Below are 24,209 nucleotides of genomic sequence, written 5' to 3' on the forward strand. Positions count from 1 at the left end.
ACCATAATGTTAAACACTTTCTAAAAATATCTATCTAATAGTAACTCATCACCATAAAAAAGACAGTATATGGGCGGGGCAAGATGGCAGACTGGTGAGCTGTATGTTTTAGTTACTCCTCCAGGAAAGTAGGTAAAAAGCCAGGAACTGCGTGGACTGGACACCACAGAGCAATCTGTCTTTGGGCATACTTCATACAACACTCATGAAAAAGTGGAACTGCTGAGATCAGCGAAATCTGTAAGTTTTTGCGGCCAGGGGACCCGCGCCCCTCCCTGCCAGGCTCAGTCCCGGGGGAGGAGGGGCTGTCAGCTCCAGGAAGGAGAAGGGAGAATTGCAGTGGCTGCTCTTATCGGAAACTCATTCTACTGATTCAAACTCCAACCATAGACAGACTGAGACCAGACACCAGAGACTCTGAGAGCAGCCAGCCCAGCAGAGAGGAGACAGGCATAGAAAAAAAACAACACGAAAAACTCCAAAATAAAAACAGAGGATTTCTGGAGTTCTGGTGAACACAGAAAGGGGAAGGGCGGAGATCAGGCCTTGAGGCGCATATGCAAATCCCGAAGCAAGGCTGATCTCTCTGCCCTGGGCACCTTTCCTTAATGGCCCTGGTTGCTTTGTCTATTAGCATTTCAATAACCCATTAGATCTCTGAGGAGGGCCATTTTTTTTTTTTTTTTTTTTTTAAATCCTTTTTGCTTTTTCTAAAACAATTACTCTAAGAAGCTCAATACAGAAAGCTTCAAAGAATTGAAATTTGGGCACGTCAAGTCAAGAGCAGAACTAAGAGAGCTCTGAGACAAAAGGCAATAATCCAGTGGCTGAGAAAATTCACTAAACAACACAACTTCCCAAGAAAAGGGGGGTGTCCGCTCACAGCCACCATCCTGGTGGACAGGAAACACTCCTGCCCATCGCCAGCCCCATAGCCCAGAGCTGCCCCAGACAACCCAGTGTGACGGAAGTGCTTCAAACAACAGGCACACACCACAAAACTGGGCGTGGACATTAGCCTTCCCTGCAACCTCAGCTGAATGTCCCAGAGCTGGGAAGGGGGAGCAGTGTGAATTAACAGAGCCCCATTCAGCCATCATTTGAGCAGACTGGGAGCCTCCCAACACAGCCCAGCAGCCCAGAACTGCCCTGGGGGGACGGCACTCACCTGTGACATAGCACAGTCATCCCTCAACAGAGGACCCGGGGTGCACAGCCTGGAAGAGGGGCCCACTTGCAAGTCTCAGGAGCCATACGCCAATACCAAAGACTTGTGGGTCAGTGGCAGAGACAAACTGTGGCAGGACTGAACTGAAGGATTACACTATTGCAGTAGCTTTAAAACTCTAGGATCATCAGGGAGATTTGATTGTTAGGGCCACCCCCCCTCCCCGACTGCCCAGAAACACGCCCCACATACAGGGCAGGCAACACCAACTACACACGCAAGCTTGGTACACCAATTGGGCCCCACAAGACTCACTCCCCCACTCACCAAAAAGGCTAAGCAGGGGAGATCTGGCTTGTGGAGAACAGGTGGCTCGTGGACGCCACCTGCTGGTTAGTTAGAGAAAGTGTACTCCACGAAGCTGTAGATCTGATAAATTAGAGATAAGGACTTCAACTGGTCTACAAACCCTAAAAGAACCCTATCAAGTTCAGCAAATGCCACGAGGCCAAAAACAACAGAAAATTATAAAGCATATGAAAAAACCAGACGACATGGATAACCCAAGCCCAAGCACCCAAATCAAAAGACCAGAAGAGACACACCTAGAGCAGCTACTCAAAGAACTAAAGATGAACAATGAGACCATAGTACGGGATATGAAGGAAATCAAGAAGACCCTAGAAGAGCATAAAGAAGACATTGCAAGACTAAATAAAAAAATGGATGATCTTATGGAAATTAAAGAAACTGTTGACCAAATTAAAAAGATTCTGGACACTCATAGTACAAGACTAGAGGAAGTTGAACAACGAATCAGTGACCTGGAAGATGACAGAATGGAAAATGAAAGCATAAAAGAAACAATGGGGAAAAAAATTGAAAAACTCGAAATGGACCTCAGGGATATGATAGATAATATGAAACGTCCAAATATAAGACTCATTGGTGTCCCAGAAGGGGAAGAAAAGGGTAAAGGTCTAGGAAGAGTATTCAAAGAAATTGTTGGGGAAAACTTCCCAAATCTTCTAAACAACATAAATACACAAATCATAAATGCTCAGCGAACTCCAAATAGAATAAATCCAAAAAAACCCACTCCGAGACATATACTGATCACACTGTCAAACACAGAAGAGAAGGAGCAAGTTCTGAAAGCAGCAAGAGAAAAGCAATTCACCACATACAAAGGAAACAGCATAAGACTAAGTAGTGACTACTCAGCAGCCACCATGGAGGCGAGAAGGCAGTGGCACGATATATTTAAAATTCTGAGTGAGAGGAATTTCCAGCCAAGAATACTTTATCCAGCAAAGCTCTCCTTCAAATTTGAGGGAGAGCTTAAATTTTTCACAGACAAAGAAATGCTGAGAGAATTTGCTAACAAGAGACCTGCCCTACTGGAGATACTAAAGGGAGCCCTACAGACAGAGAAACAAAGACAGGACAGAGAGACTTGGAGAAAGGTTCAGTACTAAAGAAATTCGGTATGGGTACAATAAAGGATATTAATAGAGAGAGGGAAAAATATGGCAAACATAATCCAAAGGATAAGATGGCCGATTCAAGAAATGCCTTCACGGTTTTAACGTTGAATGTAAATGGATTAAACTCCCCAATTAAAAGATATAGATTCACAGAATGGATCAAAAAAAATGAACCATCAATATGTTGCATACAAGAGACACATCTTAGACACAGGGACACAAAGAAACTGAAAGTGAAAGGATGGAAAAAAATATTTCATGCAAGCTACAGCCAAAAGAAAGCAGGTGTAGCAATATTAATCTCAGATAAAATAGACTTCAAATGCAGGGATGTTTTGAGAGACAAAGAAGGCCACTACATACTAATAAAAGGGGCAATTCAGCAAGAAGAAATAACAATCGTAAATGTCTATGCACCCAATCAAGGTGCCACAAAATACATGAGAGAAACACTGGCAAAACTAAAGGAAGCAATTGATGTTTCCACAATAATTGTGGGAGACTTCAACACATCACTCTCTCCTATAGATAGATCAACCAGACAGAAGACCAATAAGGAAATTGAAAACCTAAACAATCTGATAAATGAATTAGATTTAACAGACATCTACAGGACATTACATCCCAAATCACCAGGATACATATACTTTTCTAGTGCTCACGGAACTTTCTCCAGAATAGATCATATCCTGGGACAAAAAACAAGCCTCAATAAATTTAAAAAGATTGAAATTATTCAAAGCACATTCTCTGACCACAATGGAATACAATTAGAAGTCAATAACCATCAGAGACTTAGAAAATTCACAAATACCTGGAGGTTAAACAACACACTCCTAAACAATCAGTGGGTTAAAGAAGAAATAGCAAGAGAAATTGCTAAATATATAGAGACGAATGAAAATGAGAACACAACATACCAAAACCTATGGGATGCAGCAAAAGCAGTGCTAAGGGGGAAATTTATAGCACTAAACGCATATATTAAAAAGGAAGAAAGAGCCAAAATCAAAGAACTAATGGATCAACTGAAGAAGCTAGAAAATGAACAGCAAACCAATCCTAAACCAAGTACAAGAAAAGAAATAACAAGGATTAAAGCAGAAATAAATGACATACAGAACAAAAAAACAATAGAAAGGATAAATATCACCAAAAGTTGGTTCTTTGAGAAGATCAACAAGATTGACAAGCCCCTAGCTAGACTGACAAAATCAAAAAGAGAGAAGACCCATATAAACAAAATAATGAATGAAAAAGGTGACATAACTGCAGATCCTGAAGAAATTAAAAAAATTATAAGAGGATATTATGAACAACTGTATGGCAACAAACTGGATAATGTAGAAGAAATGGACAATTTCCTGGAAACATATGAACAACCTAGACTGACCAGAGAAGAAATAGAAGACCTCAACCAACCCATCACAAGCAAAGAGATCCAATCAGTCATCAAAAATCTTCCCACAAATAAATGCCCAGGGCCAGATGGCTTCACAGGGGAATTCTACCAAACTTTCCAGAAAGAACTGACACCAATCTTACTCAAACTCTTTCAAAACATTGAAAAAAATGGAACACTACCTAACTCATTTTATGAAGCTAACATCAATCTAATACCAAAACCAGGCAAAGATGCTACAAAAAAGGAAAACTACCGGCCAATCTCCCTAATGAATATAGATGCAAAAATCCTCAACAAAATACTTGCAAATCGAATCCAAAGACACATTAAAAAAATCATACACCATGACCAAGTGGGGTTCATTCCAGGCATGCAAGGATGGTTCAACATAAGAAAAACAATCAATGTATTACAACACATTAAAAACTCGAAAGGGAAAAATCAATTGATCATCTCAATAGATGCTGAAAAAGCATTTGACAAAATCCAACATCCCTTTTTGATAAAAACACTTCAAAAGGTAGGAATTGAAGGAAACTTCCTCAACATGATAAAGAGCATATATGAAAAACCCACAGCCAGCATAGTACTCAATGGTGAGAGACTGAAAGCCTTCCCTCTAAGATCAGGAACAAGACAAGGATGCCCGCTGTCACCACTGTTATTCAACATTGTGCTGGAAGTGCTAGCCAGGGCAATCCGGCAAGACAAAGAAATAAAAGGCATCCAAATTGGAAAAGAAGAAGTAAAACTGTCATTGTTTGCAGATGATATGATCTTATATCTAGAAAACCCTGAGAAATCGACGATACAGCTACTAGAGCTAATAAACAAATTTAGCAAAGTAGCGGGATACAAGATTAATGCACATAAGTCAGTAATGTTTCTATATGCTAGAAATGAACAAACTGAAGAGACACTCAAGAAAAAGATGCCATTTTCAATAGCAACTAAAAAAATCAAGTACCTAGGAATAAACTTAACCAAAGATGTAAAAGACCTATACAAAGAAAACTACATAACTCTACTAAAAGAAATAGAAGGGGACCTTAAAAGATGGAAAAATATTCCATGTTCATGGATAGGAAGGCTAAATGTCATTAAGATGTCAATTCTACCCAAACTCATCTACAGATTCAATGCAATCCCAATCAAAATTCCAACAACCTACTTTGCAGACTTGGAAAAGCTAGTTATCAAATTTATTTGGAAAGGGAAGATGCCTCGAATTGCTAAAGACACTCTAAAAAAGAAAAACCAAGTGGGAGGACTTACACTCCCTGACTTTGAAGCTTATTATAAAGCCACAGTTGCCAAAACAGCATGGTACTGGCACAAAGATAGACATATAGATCAATGGAATCGAATTGAGAATTCAGAGATAGACCCTCAGATCTATGGCCGACTGATCTTTGATAAGGCCCCTAAAGTCACCGAACTGAGCCATAATGGTCTTTTCAACAAATGGGGCTGGGAGAGTTGGATATCCATATCCAAAAGAATGAAAGAGGACCCCTACCTCACCCCCTACACAAAAATTAACTCAAAATGGACCAAAGATCTCAATATAAAAGAAAGTACCATAAAACTCCTAGAAGATAATGTAGGGAAACATCTTCAAGACCTTGTATTAGGAGGCCACCTCCTAGACTTTACACCCAAAGCACAAGCAACAAAAGAGAAAACAGATAAATGGGAACTCCTCAAGCTTAGAAGTTTCTGCACCTCAAAGGAATTTCTCAAAAAGGTAAAGAGGCAGCCAACTCAATGGGAAAAAATTTTTGGAAACCATGTATCTGACAAAAGACTGATATCTTGCATATACAAAGAAATCCTACAACTCAATGACAATAGTACTGACGGCCCAATTATAAAATGGGCAAAAGATATGAAAAGACAGTTCTCTGAAGAGGAAATACAAATGGCCAAGAAACACATGAAAAAATGTTCAGCTTCACTAGCTATTAGAGAGATGCAAATTAAGACCACATTGAGATACCATCTAACACCGGTTAGAATGGCTGCCATTAAACAAACAGGAAACTACAAATGCTGGAGGGGATGTGGAGAAATTGGAACTCTTATTCATTGTTGGTGGGACTGTATAATGGTTCAGCCACTCTGGAAGTCAGTCTGGCAGTTCCTTAGAAAACTAGATATAGAGCTACCATTCGATCCAGCGATTGCACTTCTCGGTATATACCCGGAAGATCGGAAAGCAGTGACACGAACAGATATCTGCACGCCAATGTTCATAGCAGCATTATTCACAATTGCCAAGAGATGGAGACAACCCAAATGTCCTTCAACAGATGAGTGGATAAATAAAATGTGGTATATACACACGATGGAATACTACGCGGCAGTAAGAAGGAACGATCTGGTGAAACATATGACAACATGGATGAACCTTGAAGACATAATGCTGAGCGAAAGAAGCCAGGCACAAAAAGAGAAATATTATATGCTACCACTAATGTGAACTTTGAAAAATGTAAAACAAGTGGTTTATAATGTAGAATGTAGGGGAACTAGCAGTAGAGAGCAATTAAGGAAGGGGGAACAATAATCCAAGAAGAACAGATAAGCTATTTAACGTTCTGGGGATGCCCAGAAATGACTATGGTCTGTTAATTTCTGATGGATGTAGTAGGAACAAGTTCACTGAAATGTTGCTATATTATGTAACTTTCTTGGGGTAAAGTAGGAACATGTTGGAAGTTAAGCAGTTATCTTAGGTTAGTTGTCTTTTTCTTACTCCCTTGCTATGGTCTCTTTGAAATGTTTTTTTATTGTATGTTTGTTTTTTTTTTAACTTTTTTTTTCATACAGTTGATTTGAAAAAAGAAGGGAAAGTTAAAAAAAAAAAAAAAAAGAAAAAAAAAAAAAGAAAAAAGACAAACAAGGAAAAAAAAAAAAAAGATGTAGTGCCCCCTTGAGGAGCCTGTGGAGAATGCAGGGGTATTCGCCTTCCCCACCTCCATGGTTGCTAACATGACCACAGACATAGGGGACTGGTGGTTTGATGGGTTGAGCCCTCTACCATAAGTTTTACCCTTGGGAAGACCGTTGCTGCAAAGGAGAGGCTAGGCCTCCCTGTATTTGTGCCTAAGAGTCTCCTCCTGAATGCCTCTTTGTTGCTCAGATGTGGCCCTCTCTCTCTGGCTAAGCCAACTTGAAAGGTGAAATCACTGCCCTCCCCCCTACGTGGGATCAGACACCCAGGGAAGTGAATCTCCCTGGCAACGTGGAATATGACTCCCGGGGAGGAATGTAGACCCGGCGTCGTGGGATGGAGAACATCTTCTTGACCAAAAGGGGGATGTGAAAGGAAATGAAATAAGCTTCAGTGGCAGAGATATTCCAAAACGAGCCGAGAGATCACTCTGGTGGGCACTCTTACGCACACTTTAGACAACCTTTTTTAGGTTCTAAAGAATTGGGGTAGCTGGTGGTGGATACCTGAAACTATTAAACTACAACCCAGAACCCATGAATCTCGAAGACAGTTGTATAAAAATGTAGCTTATGAGGGGTGACAGTGGGATTGGGAATGCCATAAGGACCAAACTCCACTTTGTCTAGTTTATGGATGGATGTGTAGAAAAGTAGGGGAAGCAAACAAACAGACAAAGGTACCTAGTGTTCTTTTTTACTTCAATTGCTCTTTTTCACTCTAATTATTATTCTTGTTATTTTTGTGTGTGTGCTAATGAAGGTGTCAGGGATTGATTTAGGTGATGAATGTACAACTATGTAATGGTACTGTAAACAATCGAAAGTACAATTTGTTTTGTATGACTGCGTGGTATGTGAATATATCTCAATAAAATGATGATAAAAAAAAAAAAGACAGTATATGTTTGGTGGAAAAGAGACAAATAAAGTAATAGCAATTGCTATATAGTGCTCATAAAGCTTTCAGTTCAGGGTGAGACTAAACACGTGTATTTTTCATTCCTTCTGAAATTCTTTTAAAAATATGAAAAAAATATATTTAAAAACATTTTTAAATATTTTAAATAGTAAATCTCTAACTGCACTGGAAACAAAAGAAAAAGTATGACCAGTAGACCAGAAATTTTGAGGAAATAGAAAGCAGATGGCATCTGACTGATGGAAAACCCAAACCAGAGAAAACTGCAGCACCCGATAGGTGTGAGAAAGACAACTGTGGAAACCATATACCTCTAAGGACCCCATCAGAGGGAAACTACAATCTATGAATCCACAAACATACAGGCAGAGTGGGTAGGGAAAAGACCATCAGGATAATAAATTAAAGAAATACCTATAGAAGAGCTGAGCTAGCTGTGTCCCTTCCTCTCACTGTCTATGGAGATTTTTGGCTGGGCTCTTTGCTTCCAGAGGATCTATCTTTAGAGGAGTCCTACCATAGTGCAAGGAATAGAAACACAGCAGAGACTGAGGTCACTCCAGAAATCCACAATGGATGCACACACACACACACACACAAACACACACACACAGAGGAAAGGGAGCAACCTCCAGATGTAAACCTTCCTCCCACTGGCAATGCTGGGGTCTCTCAGCATGCCTACCTACTCCGAGCCAACCCTTACACAGAAATTTCTAGGTTCTAGTGAAACACTGTGCTCAAGGAAAACATAAATATTCAGAGTTGCTTCCAGAAGAAGTTGTTAATCCAACGTAGATAATAAGCACAGAAGAAATTAAATATGTGGGAGGTGGGGCAATCTGTGTCCCCAAAATCTATGCACCAGGTCCAGGCTGTTTTGTGGGTAAAGATTTTCTTAATAAAACAGGTAATCTCTATTTTACTTAAGTTGTCTCCAAACAAAAACAGAGAGAGAAAGTATGCCTTCTAACTCATTTTGTAGGACTAGCACACATACATATATACTAGATACTATAAACCGGGTTCTGTGGGCTAAATTTGTCTTGCATATGATTAGGTTTAGAGAGCATGTTTTTTAAAAGCTGAATATAAATATTATGAGACCTAACATTCATTTTCCTGCTACCATAGCCTCCACTTCTTCCTTTGTGAACTTCATCTCTTTTGCTCATCTTTTAAACAATTTGGTTCCTGGAAGCATTTTAAAATTTTTACTAAAATATTCACAAATCAAATCTAGCAGTAAAGTAAAAGAACAAAGCATTATAACTAAAAACATTTACATCTAGTACTAATTTACCATCAGAAAATTAATTCACAGAATTAATCTATTAATCTTCATTAATAGATTAAAGAACCATCTGATAGATGGTTATGCACACAAACACTCACACATGCTTGAAAAGATGTATATCCATTCCTGATTCTCTTGTAGCTCTTAGTAAGCTAAAAATAGAAGGAAGCTTTTTAGTTTTGTAAAGAGAAGTATCAGAAACATAAAGCAAATGACTTCCTTAAGGGTAAAGTGTAGAAAGAATTGAGAAAAAGAAAAATCATCATTATTATTCAAAACTATTCTGGAGTTCCTAAATAATGCAATTAGACAAGAAAATAAATGATGGATAAATATTAGAAAAGATTCAAGGCATTGAATATTCAGAGTTCAAGATAATCAACTGAAAATTATTAGAACTAATAAGAGTTTCCTAAAGAATCCAGATACAAGATAAATATATCAAAATAATTGCATTACTAAACATTAACAATAACTAAATAAAATACAATGAAGGCTCTTACAACAATAACAAAATTTTATATATACATATATTGAAGAACAATCTAATAAGAAAGGTGCAAAAATGATTAAATATTTCCGTAAAAAAACTCTCTAAAAATCTGAATAAATCTCAAAATACATTACACAGTTGTATATAGGAAGACTCAACTGGTAAAGATAAGTTTTTCCAGTGACTGAGCATGGCAGGGATACTAAATCAGAATCATTCCTGAGAAACAAAACACTCCTCTGAAGGCCAACTTGAACTCAAGAACTCCTTAACTGATCTTGCTGAACCTTCCTTACACTGCACAGCAGTCTAAAACACTTCCACCCAATCTTCCTTCCTTCTCTTCTGAGCCTGGGGCAGACTTGTATCACAGCATCACAGTCTGATGGCTCTCTCAGCCTTTAGAAAAACTTCTCCATTTTCTCACACACAGGGATTCACATAATAAAGCCCATGTATGTTTAATTCATTCTAAGTGTCTGGTAAGCACACATGCGGGCAAAACTTTACATAACCTGGTCCCTGGCTGCCTGTCCATTTCACCTTCTCTCTCATGAACAGTGCTGCAGCATTACTGGCTTTCATTTTGTGCCCTGAAGATGCCAAGTGGTTTTGCCCCGGCTCTTTGCACTTGCTGATTCCTCTCTTTAAATGCTGCCATTCAAGATCTTTGAATTGTTCACTCTTTCAATTAGGTCTCTGCTCAAATGTCACAACTGCAGAGAGGCCTTTCTGGAAACCACTCTTTTTAAAATGGTCCCCATCCCATCAGAAATTTAGTCCTCTCTGATTCACATTTCTTACAGAACTTATCACTAACTAAAATTGTATTTGTTCACTTGTTAATTGTCTGTCTTCTCCCATTAGAAAATAAACTCCATGAGGGCTGTTCATGACTGCAACCCCACTGCCTGGCATACAGTAGAAATTCTGTAAAACAAAATTAATCTTGTGAAATTAATGACTTTGATACTATATCCATGCAATGATAAATACATACATTAGTTTTATAGCCTTTAATAAATCATATTTACCACCAACAAAACTCTATGCACATGTACTGAAATCAAGATACTATACTGTCTTACTTCAGTTGTAGCACCACTGCGAATGCTCCATTTTAAAATTCTCATCTTACAGCCTAAAAATTATATTTAAAGATACTAATAAAATTTGAGGAGTTTTGATACCTTCCATCTGCCGGCAAAGTGTCAAGAGTTCCCAGTGACTTTGAAGGATGGTAAGTCTTCATCTATCTAATGCATTTGCAACTGAATAAATTGAGGCTGATAGAGAAGGTAAAGGAGATACTCTTTGGTTTTCAGAACATTTCCTGTGATTAAAAAAAATGTGATAGCATTTTTGTCAAGTTTTTTTATTGAACACCTACCATAATGTTTTTAGAATAGCTCTAAGCTCGACCTTTAATAGTGCATATTACCCCCAAATTTAACAATGCCCCTTCGAGGAAAATAGGATCACCTTATAATTATTCACCTTACGATGGAGTTTTCAGAGAAACTATGGTAAGATAATGAGAATTGCCTATACCTTCCCTTCCTTTCTCACAGTAATACTGCAAATCTTAAAAAAATGTTTGGTGTAAGTGCATTTTGAAAGAGTTAAGTGAATTAAATGGAGACTATTATCCCCACAAAACCAAGTTCCTACCCTGGAAACACTACTTACTAAGGCAGGCAGTGTGATTGCTGTACATGTCCACCATTTTAGCTTTTAAAAGTTGTGGGCCCAAGGACCATATATTAAGTATATTCTTTTTCATTGTATAATACCCAAATGAAGAAAACAAAAAAGTGAATACAATTTTTAAAGTCCTTAAGTAATCTAGAAAAGAGAAAGAATGAATACATTCTAACTGTTAGAGTAGTAAGTATAGACAGACTCAGCTGGCTAAGTCTGCAAAGAATCCACCAGTGAGGTGAGTCATAGGTTGTGACTGAAAGATGAGAATGTGTTTCATAAAAAGGCATTGGGAGGGTATTCCGGTCAGAGAGGCATGTGTGATGGCTAGACAGCAGGAAAGAGTAACCTGAGTAGCACTTGCAAGAAAGTCATCAAATATATTTGCCTGACTAAAATCAGGAAGCACATGGGTTCAAAAGTAGGGGCTTACCTATAACAAATAATCAATAAGCGTAAACCAGTAGGATTTCAATTTGTGATGCTGATGGAGAAATAAGACAATCAGGAGTTTTACTTTAACGTAGTTAAAGGTGAAAGAAAGGGAATATCCTTGCAGGATTCTGGGATGCAAGCCCACTGCAGACCCAAGCTAACTACACAGTGGTTTTATGAAGCGTACAAAAAAGAAAGATGGGATGTGGTGAAGTCACTCATATGAACTCTTGAGTTAGTTCCTACCAGAATGAAAAAGAGAACATATCCAAGAAATAAAGTGTCTAAGGGCTCAAAGAAAGAGTTTCAAATGTTCTGAAAACAATTCCTCAAACTTAGTATCCTCAAGATATGATTTTTTTAAAAGGTCTCATGTAGACAGAAATCACAAAACAATAACATGAGTAAACATTACCTGTAGTGACTAATGTCAACACAGCATCTCTAAAATGATGACTAATGCACATAACCACATTCCTGAGACTCACCTACATCAGCATTTCCTAATGTTATTTAACCACAGAACACTTTATAAATTATAAAATGCTGATGAAATGCCAACCAAGAAGATATTAAGCACACCTAATTGAAAGAAGAAAGCAAAAGAAATAGCATCAAGAAAATATCAAAATTGAATTCATATGTTTGAGAGGCAATAAACATTGAATAAAATCACAAATAAATTATGTAGGAAAAATGTTCTTACATTTTAGAGATACATACTGAAATTTTATGTTACCTATAATTTATTTTTTACATTTTAACTTGAAATAATCATTATTAATGTGAAATAATTTCAAACTTACAAGAAAGTTGCAAAAATAATACAGAGAACTCCAATATACCCCCTATCTAAATATCCAGATTTTCCAGCTTTTGGCATTTTACTACATTTATGTCATTCTATCTATCTATCTATCTATCTATCTATCTATCTATCTTCTAAATATTTGAGAGTAGGTTGCAAATATCATGCTCCTTCTTAATAATTCCATGTATATTCCTAAGAACAAGGATACTCACTTATGAAACCAGATTAAGTACAGTTAACAAGTCCAACAAATTTAACATTAATATAAAACATGTAAGCATATAAAGCATAAAATAAAACACAATTTTTTCTAATTGTCCACATAATTTATTTTAAAATTCTTCCTCAGAATGTATTCATTTATAAATCACATAAAGCAACTATTAGCATTTTTTTAAATCATTTAAACTCAAAGGCCGTAAATAAGACAGCAGATTGGAGCAGAGTCACGGAGCAGAATGTAGTGGTGTGCACTAAATGCATTTGTCATGCTGCCATTTCAAACCATAGAGCTCAATTGTTAGATGTCCTTCCAAATACATTTGAATTGGAAAGCTGTAAACAAAGGTCCTTGAGATGGTGCCTAATCTATCCGTCTTGCTTTAGGCAGAGCCACCTCTACATCTTCCAATTGAGGAATGAAAAGAGAGCCCAGGAAGAATAACTGATATCTATGGAAGATAACTGGGTTGGAAACGGCACTGAAATCCTGATCTAAAATTCCCTACAGCACAAAACCCATTAACCAACTTTTGACATCTATTTCGGAACAGTAGTCTTAAAGTCTTGGCTGACAAATAATGATGAACGAAATTTAGGAGAAAACCTTGCTACATTAAACATTACTTAAATGCTTATCAATAAATATACATTAAAATATAGGTCTCAATTATTTTTCTTTAACTCAGAGTTCAAATAAGATCATGTAAAAAAATTTCACATTTTAAAAATATAAATTAGAAGTTAGAAAAAGTTATTGCTTCAAATTTTACCTTATATGCTAGCTTTCTTGTCTCTTGGTCACCTCTCTATACAAACGTAAGTAGAACAATTTCCCAATAAAATTCCTCTTCCAAAAGTTACCAAGAAGTCTTGAAAAACACCTAATATAGCCCATGTTAACTGCAGACAGCATTGATTTTTCTTCCACATATTACAAAAGTAAATTTAGCAAAAAAATTTATACTCACTACTAGGCCATTTTCTGCATGTCTTTTCCCACTGTTTCTAATTACTAAGTTATTTTCAATGTGTGTAACCAGAAGAGTTTGCCTAAAGGCTAGGCCTGACATCCTTAGAACAATATCCCCCTTACTGACCATCTCAGTGACTTGTTCTCACTCCACATTCTCTTTGACCTCTCTTGACCACCTTTTCTTTCTTAAAACTCTCTCCTTTCTTGTCACAGAAACTGCCCTTCTCTGATGTTTCTGTCTCTTTTCCACAGATTTCAGTTATTGCTGATCTTCACCAAATGTGTTGTACAAGGCTCTGTGCTGGGGTCTTTGCCCTTTTCTTTTTCACTCTTTGTCTCCAAATGAAATGCATCCAACTCCTGGATTACTAATGGCTACCCTTACATTTCAAGCCTGAAGCCCACTCCTGGACTCCAGTCTACAGCGCCTCAACTGTTTCAAAATTGAATTCCTCTTCTTCCCACATAAACCCCTCTTGCCCTCCAACCTGTCTTTCCTTTCTAACTACTCCAAGGGATGCAGTGTCAACCTTCCTCACCTGGCTACTTCGTTTCCATATTGTCTATGGTTACTTTTGTGCTGTAACAGCAGAGTTGAGTAGTTGTGACGAAGACCATATGGCCCTCAAAACTGAAAATATATTCTCAATAGCTCTTTACAGGAAAAGTTTGTCAACCCCAATCTAGCAGATAGCTCTATCTTAACACTAAGTGGGCTGTTTTAAGGTATCTGTTTGCATATCTCTTTCCCCCACTAGACTCCAGGCTTGTTTAGGATAGGCTCATGTCCTATTCCTTTGTTATCACTGTATCTCTGACACAGTTTCTGGTACATAGTATTTACTCAATAAATTTTGGTGAACAGTTTTGGACTCTTCTAGGAAATTTTAGAATCATTTTAACTCCTCCTGCTTTGTACCCTAGATTCAATCTTTCCCCACTTCCCAATTCTTGGTTGTGTTAGATTGTTTGCTAAAATGACTGTAATCATTCCTTCTTTTTTCCCATGAATTTGGTTAATGCCCTCTAATACTGTCTCTGGACTTGTCCATGTTACTGGCTTTGGACAATGGGATAGCAGCAAATTTGATACAAGCAGAGAGTTGAGTACTTAAGCACTGGGGCTTGCCTTCTCTTGCTGCACTTAAATCCTGATACCACCAGATCTTCCTTTGCTCTAGAAGTTACAGCCACAGAATTGTGTTCACTCGGAATAGGATCTATTAACCATGAATGTTTCTTAGATAAAAAGCTATGTAATCAAAGTCATTTCGTATCCTGTCAGTTGTCACCTCTCATTTAGAATTTACTGTCTTCCAAGGAAAAGTAATCATTTCTTCTCTGAATATGGCAACTTCCACTTCCAACTATCAATCCTAGAGGAATAACCTGCATATTATCACAATAAATAAGGTTCAAAGCTGTTCATTGTAATCCTGTTTGTAAAAGTAAAAAACTGGAAAGAACTTAACATCCATGAAAGAGGATTGATTAAATAAATTATAGTATAACCATATTACAGAATACTCTTTAAAAAATTTGTATATGTGACATGAAAAATTGCTAAGACACATAGTTATAGAAAATAGCAAGTCACTAAACAGCAGGTATAGTATGATCCCATTTATGAAAAATAAACAAAAACTAACACAAAAGATGTATACATACATTTGTGTGTGTGTGTGTGTGTGTGTGTGTGTGTTTGCAAGATAGTAGAAGAGGGATTGGAAAGATAAGCACTAAATCGTTAAAAGTGATCATCTCTAGGGCAAGGAATAAAATGGAAAGATTTGCTAAAGTGACACTTTTGTGTTTTACTTCATCTATTCTGTATTTTTGAAGTGACAATACATTTATTATTTGTATAATTTTTTAATAAGTTAAATTCCCTACCACCATCACCATCACTCCAGAGAAAACATAAAGAAAAACATCATAAATGGCTTTTGTTTCTTCTTTGTGATGGTAATCCATCTGCAAGCTAGCCTGCTGATGCTCTGTATTATGGGTCAGGAAGCTACTGCACACTGACCAAATCCAGCCTTCTACCTGTTTTCGTAAATAAAGTTTTATTACAACACAGCCATGCTCATTTGCTTACATACTGTCTGTTGCTGCTCTCCACCTACAAGGGCAAAGTTGAGTGGCTGCGACAGAGACCACATGGCTCTAAAATATTTAATTCATCTCCCTTTACAGAAAAAGTCTGCTAACCTCTGCTCTATAACAATGACAACAACAAATTTAATAGATGGCTCTATGGGGCTCAAACTCTTATTCTTTACCCTACTCCAGTCATGCACTAATCAATTTAACTGCCACAGGCATTATCAATAACAACAAAATACAAGTCAAAGAGCAGATTTTTTTTCCTGAAAAACTTTAACCACACACCCTTTTTTTTTTTAAGTGTCAACATGATTTTGAAAAGGTACAGTGTTTCAGCTGGATTCCATTTTCCCATGTCCAGACAAAACCTCTTACCTCTTTTATTAATTCAAGTGAAGCAATTAATTTTATAATAAAGTCTTTCTGCCTGCCACAGACATTACAATTTTTTTATTTTATTAGAAGAATAGACTCTGCAGATTTTAAAGTCATTCGCTATATAAAGATTTACTGCTATCACAACAGTAGCAAGATTTTGAAGCTTTGAATTACTGTACTTTCTTAAAAAATGATGGAAAATAAAATTTCCACTCTTTTGGTTAACATAGAATAAACAGTGGAATTAAAAGATAAAGTTTCCTGGGAGCATGATAAAAGAAGAGAAAGAAGCAGCAACGGTTGGCAGGAGAAGAAAGAGCTAATGGTACATGCAGTGTAGGAGAAGTCAAGTTCATAAATAGGGCACTATGGGAAATCTGTGAACAGACACAGTACAGAATAATACTTTCCATAATGTTTTGTTAATAAAGTTAGAATGCTCCATTAAAATATTTGAGTATTTATCAGGAATTAGCAACCCAAATTACCAGGCAGCCATGACCTCTTTTGGGCAAACTTAAGCCGCTTACACTCAGATCCCTCCTCATAAAATGAAGGAGTTGGTGTAGATGATGCCTAAGGCTCATTTCAGCTCAAAAATACTGTTTCTACCTGCCTAGTACTTCCTAAGTTTATGACCTTGTGCAAGTCATTTAACCTTTCTAAGCTTCAGTTTTCTTTTCTGTAAAATGGGAGTCATAATGGCACTTACTTTGCAGAGCTGTTGTAACAATTACACAAAATCAACATGCAAAGCAATCAGCAGCATTCTTGCATGTGGTAAATGTGCAAGCTATTTATTTTTAGACATTATCATAAAGGATTATTCCACTGTCACTATTACTGTTTAGCAACTATACAAATTAGGAAAAAGCTCTCAAACCTAAGGCAATGCTGTCCTGGAAGAGATATGATAGCAGGGAATATTCACACTAATTAGAAATGTTTCATAAATCCTAACTCTTCCATTCAGTGATGCTGGAGAGGGCTGCTGAAGACCTTAAGGTCAGAAACAAAAACAGGTTTATTTAAGTAGATACTCACTTATATCTACTAAAAATAATTTTTAAAAAAGGTAAAAAATATATAAAATGGGCATGTGTCAATGTTCTAATTAACTCATTAATTAATGAAGGAACCAATAAGATGTTACAATAAGTTTAAAGGAAATTTCAAAAAACCAGCATAAATAAGTTTCAGTGGCTGAGAGATTCCAAAAAGAGCCAAGAGGTCACTCTGGTGGGCACTTTTATGCCCAATATAGACAACCCTTTTTAGGTTCTAATGAATTGGAATAGCTAGCAGTAAATACCTGAAACTATCAAACTACAACCCAGAACCCATGAATCTTGAAGACGATTGTAAAGAAATGTAGCTTAAGAGGGGTGACAATGTGATTGGGAAAGCCATATAGACCACACTCCCCTTTGTCTAGTGTATGGATGGATGAGTAGAAAAATAGGGGAAGAGAAAAAAAAAAAGGGCACCCAGTGTTCTTTTTTACTTTAATTGTTCTTTTTCACTCTAATTTTTATTATTATTATTTTTGTGTGTGTGGTAATGAAAATGTTCAAAAATTAATTTTGGTGATGAACGCACAGCTATATAATAGTACTGTGAACAACTGAATGTACACTTTGTATGACTGCATGGTATGTGAATATATCTCAACAAAAATTAATTTAAAAAAACAGCATACATATAAGCAATTAGGAATATAGAAATGAATTTACATATAGATACAAAACTGGTCGATATCCACATGGCAAGAATCCCTTCATTTCCACCAGACAAAACTTATTTTCATTTCTGTGGACAAGAATCATTTGCATTACTATCGGTTTCCTGCAACTTACAGAGTAATCAAATAGCTGAAAGGTATTCAGAGGCACACATAACACCAAAGAATGCACTAGACAGGATACTCAGTCATCTCTTTTGTCATTTTCACAGTCTTTCATAAGTGTCCCTGCCAGATCTAAGCAACCACCTATAAATACCCGTCCTTTCCTCTGTGGCTCTGAAGTGCCTCCACAGGAGGCTTAAATCACCTCTTCTGAGTCAAGCTTCCTCTATTCAAGTCTATCCGTTTTTTGTTTGTTTGTCTCCTTTTATTACAATTAAGATCCATAGTTCCCGAGCCCATGCCAACCTGAGGGGACATTCAAGAATGAAGGCTACACTGATGGCATCATGGCACTTCATAGCACGTATCTTGGCCTCTGTTCCTCACAACCTGGAACCCTCAGGCCCCCCATCTCCTCTAAGGGATCCCTGCTACAGTGTCACATAGGTTCTGCTCTGCATGACTGTCCTCCCCATCACCAACGGCATCACACCCCCAAAGCCATCACACCTGTCTGAAGTCGCCCATTTTTTGTTCTGCGAAGCTCCTTATTTTGAGCTAACAGTTCACTGACCGTTAACTCAAAATAGGGGAAGGAATGAATGGAAGTGAAAGGAGCTATCATTTATTGAGTTTCTATTATGCACCAAGCCTTTAGGTATTTTCCACTCTTATTTTTTAACTCAGATTATCTTTGTTCATGCTTTGGTATTTAAACCATATTTCATTATTATATAAATGTATCTATAGATATAAATTTTATCTCCTATTTTAGCATCTCTGAAATATATTCTCTATATATATCTAAAATAATATATATATCTAAAATAATATTTTCACATTTAATAAAATGAATAATAATTTCTTAATATCATCTGATACCTAGTCTAAATCCAAATTTTCCCAGTTGTCCCCAAAATGTTCTTTATATCTGGTTTGCCCAAATCAAGATTTAACCCATGATTGTGCATTACAACTAGAAAAAGTCCACAACCTTTTGAAGAGACAGAGCTAGTTGTCCTGTAAAATGCCATACTGCCTAGATTTGTCTATTTGCTTCTTCACGGTATTTGTTTAGCTTGTTCATCTATCACCATTTTTCCTGGAAACTGGAGGTTACAGCTAATGACTGTATTATATTCAAGTTTAACATTTTGGGCTGGACAGTATATACCACCACATTAGAGGACACCTAATCTCTGACTGTCCCTCCTTAGTGATGCTAAGGTTGACCAATTTCTCCACTCTCTCGCGGGGCCACTAGCAGTTTACAAAACATTGGGCTACATTATGCATTAAATATATTTGAAGGGAAAACCTGGGGTCATAAGGATAAATGACATTGTTTCATGAGAAAACACTTCAGAATCCTTAGCAAGTCACCTATAGCTAACATTTAATATGCTTCATTTTGAAAACAAGCCGCCTGTAGCCAGTTTTAATTTAAAACGATCCATCCACTCACTGGGCTTGTTTCTTCTTCTCCTGGCCAGTGATGGTCCCCACTAACAGGAAGGCACAGCCTCTGCACTGTTATTCTGCAGGGAGCAGTGACAGCTACAGGTCTTTATGATACATTTTGCCTTTCCTCTCATAGCCTTCTTTCCTGTCTTTCTTTATCTGTATGGTTATTCTCTGAACCCTTCACATTTTATTTCCTCCAGGGAGCACAAATATGAATGCAACACTCCTAGCAACTATTGTGAGGCCCAGATCCTCTACTGCATTTCAAGTTTGAGGATCTTGGAAGCTAGCAATTGTGAAATGGATTTGCAAATTTGAATTAAAAAACTTTAATTCAGAGGAACATTTGCCCCCAAGGATACAAAAAAAGTCAGTTTTTAAGTGCTATCTTGAGTGCTCCTTAATCTTCAGCAATTATTTTTCAGGAAATCAATAATGATAATATAACAATGAGAGAAGTCATGTAACTGATATTACAGTAATGTCCCACTTAATGTGCTGCTTGAAGCAGAATTCAAGTGCAATCAAGAAAGTCAGGCTAAAACCAGAAGACCTGCAGATATGTATCCAAATCACCTTCCAGGAAAAAGAAATAAGCTTTGGAAGTCAAGATGGAAAACTTAGTTAAATATATTAATTACATATTTATTAAGAGTACAAAGTTGGGCATCCAGAAAAGGGGCAAATATATAAAATCTTGGCCTAGAGAAGGGGGCTAACTTGACTGAAAACTGGTTTAAATCCACAATGTGATGAGCCGTCTCAGAAGGAAGGGACTAATGGGTGTGCTCTGGTAACGGTTGGGTAGACTAACATGTTCAGTTGTGCAGGTTGTGCACTGCCCAAGTGTTTCTGGTTACAGGGTGAGAAGAGGCTAAAATCCAGCACATGTTTCACATGCCAAGCTGTGAGTCCTGTGATAGAACAGCCTCTTCCAGGAGAAGACAATAACTGCCCCTTTCCCAAAAGTAATGTCAGCTAGCCAAATCATGTGCCCAGACGCACGTTTCTTAACGCAAACTAAGGCACTTACGCAAGTTATCAGCGATCCTAGCTGACTGCTTTTCTTTCAAAGAGAAGCTGTAGATAGAATAGGTGCACAGGCTAATACCTAGTTCAATACTAGGACCTACTAAGACCCTTTTCAATGGTGATATTCTGTGGCTCTTTTTGATGGTTTCACAGTCTTTGACATTCCTCCCACTGGCAGTCAGCATCTATGTCCCCTCTCTGACTGCCTAACAGAATTTGGCAGAAGTGGCACTGTGCCAGTTTCCTGGCTGAACCCTTAAGAAAGTGGCAGTTTCCATTTGCAGTCCTTGAGAAACTCATTCTTGGAACCTAATCACAGTTCATGTTATGAGAAAGCCCAAACCACCTGGTGGAGACACCTACCTCAAGTAGAGAAAAAACAACAGCACAAGAAGGGGATCCTCCAGCACCAGTTCTGTGATACAAAGATGAACTGTCGTGGCCAAGACCCAACCGAATGGCAGACTGATGAACAAAAGAAATGATTGTTGTTTTAAACCACTACGTTTTAGGGTAATTTGTTTAACAGCAATAGATAACCAGAATTGTCTGTGATGTAGTATGATCAGAGCTCCAAACTCACATTTCCACAATATACCTGACACCAGCAGTGTGCCTAAGGACTCCGAGGTGGGGTTTTCTTCTGAGCAGTCCCCAAATTTTTCTAAACTAGCACAGACAATGGCCTTTGTCCTCCATCTCCTCTTCCATCCCCAATTTAGGGTAAAGTCCCAGTGGTAATAAACATATTGAGAGCCACTTTCTGTGGGATCTGCATCCTCATTGTTTTTCTTTCTTGAGGAGTCATAGGATTCGTTGACACACTGGACCTTCCACAGACTTTAGTTCTTTGTCTTGGGCTAAACGTTTATGTAGCCTTTGGGCGCTGGCTTTGAGGGACAAGACTGAAGCAAAATGTACTGGATCCAGCACGCTGCCTGCCACTTTGGCCCTCTAACTTCCTACAGGCTAAAAGGGAGCATGGACTCCAGGCAAAGGGAGCAGGGAACACAGAGGAGAAACCACCGTTGGACCATGGCTTTGTCGCCAGTTGCTCCTCCACAGTTCAAAGCTGCCGGCGTTTTCTGCCAAAGACGATGGCTCTCTCTGCACAGCCTTTCTGAGTTCTGAGTCTTCTCTGCTAAACTATCCCCGTCCCTGTAGCCGTCCACTCCCCTTCACTTCAGAAAGGAAACAGTTAAAAGACTCCTGCCCTTCAGGGCCTGGGAGGGGGCTGAAGTTTTGTGACAGTCTTCTTAAAGGGCTGGACGGTTAGGACGCTGTTGCTGTCTGGCAGTGGAGTAGAAGGTCCGGGAGCTTTGGGAGGAGAAGGGGAGCACAGAAAGGAGGCGTGTTCCTTTGGAGTTTTCTTTTTCTTGCGAGCCCTTGCGCGCGCGCGCACAGTCATCCCTTTGGTCTGGCGATTGTGGAGAGGAGGTGGGGAGGCTCAGTCCCACCCGGTCACGGGAGGCTCGCGGCTCGGCAAGACCTCCCCTAAAGAAGACTCTCAGAGGAAGTTGTGCACCCTCCGCGCCACCCACGCTCGCCGACTTCGGCTTCCTCTCGCCCAGGCGCTGCGAGCGGACCGGGCAGCAGTCTGCGCCCTCCGAGCTCCACGGTCGGTGAAACGCTTTCCTTCTAGGGTGGGGTGGGGGAGGTGAGGAGGGAACGCTTCCTGGGATCCCCGATTAGGCGAGAGGAGAGACGGGAGCATTCTCGCCCCGCGGCCTTGTAGCTGGGGCGAATTGCCACAGCAGGGACTGGCACCACCTGCCCAGGGGTGAGTGGTGAGGCTGGTGTCTGCCGGGGGAGGATTACGCTTCGGAAACGTTTGGGATTTGGAGAAATGATCAGAAGCACCTCAGCCTCCCGGGACAGAATTTGGATCTTGAGCAAAAGGAAGGCCAGCAACTCCTCCTGGGTCTCCCTCTTTCCCCAGGCATGCAAGAACGTTGTGGATATCACCCTGATGTCGCTTGTTCCAAAGCCCACTTGTGAAGCTGGCTCCACAGCTCTTTCTTACTTTCTCGTTTCTCCTCCACATCCGCCCCGGGTATATCAGGGGTAGCCCAAGGGCACTCGATATGAGGGACTGCTCTGTATTGGAAAACCCCCAGTGCAGCTAGTTTTGGAAACCTGCCTGTGAAGTTCTGGGCGTTTTGTTCTGTGCTCTCCTTTATAGGGCACTTGTTGCCTTTCACGTGCAGAAACCAAGGACTGTTTCTAGATAATCAGCCTCTATTTGCACCATCTTAATGCTATTTCCCTGACAGAGTTTGGGGTGGGGGTGGGGGGTGAAATTGGCATATTAAAGGCAGGAGTCGTCAGTAAAGAGAGTGCTAATTTTTTATCCAAGAGAGAAAAACCTACAGAAAACTTGTAAAAAAGTCCCTACTTTTATTCTTCTTTTTCTCCTCTTGTAATTATTTGTGGAATTTTTCCCCTCCCACTCCTTCTGTTTTAAGTGTTAGCTAATTGAAAAATGCCTTGGCAATCATTTCATGTAAATTACTGTTCTGAACTCATGCAATTTGGTAATGTTGGAATTGCCACATTACTAATTACAGGTGAATTTTGTTCCTGAGAGTTCGAAATATTGTTAAGCGGTTAAAGTGTAAGCATAAGTATTCCGTCTTCTTTCTTAATAATAGCTTTTGGGGCCCAGCAAGCTCTTAGATCCCAAATATGAAGAGTACCAAATCTATAGACCATGCCCTTCAGGTTCTGAACCTTAGATGCTTCACTAGAGATATGACTGACTATGATATGGTTCAGATCCATGGCAATAAGCTATAGCCCCATCCTTGATGGACTATGCATTTGAGAAGGTTTTTTTGTTTTGTTTTGTTTTCTATTTTCCACCCAGTAATAGTATGGTATCCACATGTCTTTGCCAAGTATCCCTTAGCTCTGCGGCTTAATATGTGTAGAAAGCTGACAGAGCTGTCATCAGAAATGATTTCTGTGATGGTGTCACTGTTGAAGGAAGAAGGACGGTGGTTTTATTGGTAGCTGGCTCACACCATGATACAGACCCACAGCCTTTGCCTCCTTATTTCCTGCCATAATCAGCAAATCAAGCAAACCAGCCAGCTAATGCTCAGAGCAGGGATAGCATCTTTGATGATTGACATAAGACCCATGCTAGCAAGTTCAACCGACTAAATATCCTCTTAGTGGACTCCAATGGGTGAAGAGCCATCCACTTTGGGAAAAAAACCTTCTCCTGTTTTTTAAGAAAAGTGTTACTGAAGTTTCCCTTCCTTTTGGGAAACTCAGAGGCTTCAGTCACTAAACGTCACAAGATATTGAAGTAGTTCTTTTCTCCTGTATCTGTGATCTGAAGAGGAGGATCACCATATGCTTTGTTCTTAGAGTCATGTTCTACACTTTGGGATGGAAATGGTGGCATTTTTAGATCTATCAATATTCAGACAGATACTTCAGATTATAAGAAGCAAGATAAAACTCCAAACTACTTATATTAAACTTAGAACTGACAGGTACCTGG

The 24,209-nt window shown here is 38.7% G+C and overlaps 1 protein-coding gene and 1 long non-coding RNA gene across 2 annotated transcripts in view; one reads left to right on the top strand and one right to left on the bottom strand.

Moving 5' to 3' along the window:
• Nucleotides 1-11,002: 11,002 nt before the first annotated feature.
• Nucleotides 11,003-22,195, bottom strand: LOC119529912. Its single transcript, XR_005215971.1, has 3 exons — nt 21,282-22,195; nt 21,062-21,163; nt 11,003-11,060 (listed from the first exon to the last, which is right to left on the bottom strand). It is a non-coding gene; the product is annotated as an uncharacterized LOC119529912 (long non-coding RNA).
• Nucleotides 21,999-24,209, top strand: part of EDNRA (endothelin receptor type A) — a 65,442-nt gene continuing 63,231 nt past the window's right edge. Inside the window, exon 1 of the mRNA XM_037830771.1 lies at nt 21,999-22,316. The gene's annotated coding sequence lies outside the window, so the exon portion shown is untranslated. The remainder of the gene's footprint in view (nt 22,317-24,209) is intronic.

The sequence above is a fragment of the Choloepus didactylus genome, chromosome 3, assembly GCF_015220235.1.
Source record: "Choloepus didactylus isolate mChoDid1 chromosome 3, mChoDid1.pri, whole genome shotgun sequence".
NCBI classification, from domain to species: domain Eukaryota; kingdom Metazoa; phylum Chordata; class Mammalia; order Pilosa; family Megalonychidae; genus Choloepus; species Choloepus didactylus.